This window comes from Mustela lutreola, chromosome 2 (assembly GCF_030435805.1).
Source record: "Mustela lutreola isolate mMusLut2 chromosome 2, mMusLut2.pri, whole genome shotgun sequence".
Taxonomy (NCBI): Eukaryota; Metazoa; Chordata; class Mammalia; order Carnivora; family Mustelidae; genus Mustela; species Mustela lutreola.
In genome coordinates, this window is record NC_081291.1 from 6,934,942 (window position 1) to 6,936,924 (window position 1,983).

Genomic DNA, 1,983 nt, shown 5'->3' on the forward strand with positions numbered 1-1,983 from the left:
ACCTACATTCTGTTCATCTTGAAATAGTCTATCCAGATATTTGAGAGACTCTCAAATTTTCTCACCTCTGAAACATATTTATCTGACCCTTTTTTGGGTTCCAGACAAGTTGAACAATCCAGATTAAGTTACTGAGGTTCACCGGACCTCATGTTCCACATTTGTTTTAGAGTGATTTTGGACCACTTTATCGCTAAGATCTAACGGTGTCCTTAACTTTTAAATTTGATGATTCTAGATAAATAGGATAAATGAGTGTCCCAGAGATCAATGGGCAGGGGCTGATCAACATTATTAACTGTTGCATGTAATGAATAACAGAATGTAGGATTCCTAAACGTTGTAATGTTAAGGCTATTATGCACAGCACTTCACTCCAAGAAACAAAAATAGTAGATTCTGGAGTCTCTCTACTGCCTATTTCATGGCCACTCCCTGCTTATATCATCTAGCTGATGAGTTGGCAACTTGGAAGCAAGAAATCAAACAAGTGCTTCAGAATTTTTACTTTTCCAAAGACTCAGTGCCTCATCCCCTTCTCTTTGGTCTGTTCTTGTCCATGGACCTGGTCACCGTACTTGAGAACCTGCTCATCATCCTGGCCATCAGCTGTGACTCCTACCTCCACAACCCCATGTACTTCTTCCTCTCCAACTTGTCCTTTGCAACATCAGTTTCTTCTCCACCATGGTTGCTAAGATGCTGATGAACATCCAAGCACAGAGCAAATCCATCACCTATGCAGGCTGCATCACTCAGATGTATTTCTTTATAGTTTTTGGAGGTATGGACACTTTTCTCCTCACTGGGATGGCCTATGCCCGATTTGTGGCCATCTGCCACCCCTTGCACTACCCAGTCATCATGAACCCACAGCTCTGTGGCCTCCTGGTTCTCATGTCCTGGTTCATCAGCTTGTCATTCTCCCTGACCGAGAGTCTGTTGATACTACGGCTTTCCTTCTGCACCAACTGAGTAATTCCACTCTTTTACTGTGAACTTGCTAAGGCCCTCACGCTTGCCTGCCCAGACACATTGATCAATCGTACCCTGCTATATATCATAACTAGCCTTCTTGGCATCGTTCCCTTCTCTGGGATCCTTTTCTCCTATACCCAAATCACCTCCTCAATCCTGAGAATCCCACCAACTAATGGGAAGTACAAGGCATTTTCTACCTGTGCATCTCACCTGTCTGTGGTTTCTTTATTCTATGGGACAGGCCTTGGTGTGTATCTCAGTTTTGATGCATCTTCCTGGAGGGGCATGATTGCCTTGGTGATGTACACTGTGGTCACCCCAATGCTGAACCCCTTCATCTACAGCCTATCGAACAGGGACATCAGGAGGGCTCTACAAACAGTTTTGGGGAGAACAATCTACGTTCAATGATATGAATGCTTATTCTGGGTTTTTGAACTGACAGGAATAGCAGCCATTGGCTAAAGAAATTCTGCCTCTTGGTGACATTAAGTTTTACTTCTCACCCATCCTTCATAAGTGACTTTGCTCAGAAATGCTTTGTGAGTCTATTTTCTGATGTACCTTAACCTCTTATGTTGGCTGCTCTGTTATCCTCACTCCCACTCTCCACATCCCCTCCTTTTACTTTCCTATCACTACACCTCAGCTTGGATTTCCAATCCAGAGCCACTTTAAGTACCAAATCAGAATAGTTGCATGAGGGTTATGAAATAGTGCATTTTATCAATAACCATTGCTAGTTCCTTACAGTAAAGGCTGCAGTAGGTGTCTAGAACACAGGAGTGAAGTGGGAAAAAAAGACAAAAATCTTTGCTCTCATAAAGCATAAATCCAGGATCTCAGTTTCTCTGATCACATTATAAGTCCAAACAGATTATATACACTGATGGATAAATTATTTATTTGGTTATTAGCAAGGCTGAACTTTTCTCCATATGCTTATTGAGTGCATTTCCAAACAACTCTGAGTTTGGGTTTCCAGAGTCCTTCAGCTTTTCA

The 1,983-nt window shown here is 42.4% G+C and overlaps 1 pseudogene; it reads left to right on the plus strand.

Moving 5' to 3' along the window:
- The first annotated feature begins 424 nt into the window (after positions 1-424).
- LOC131823091 (olfactory receptor 7D4-like) lies at positions 425-1,392 on the plus strand (annotated as a pseudogene).
- Positions 1,393-1,983: the final 591 nt, after the last annotated feature.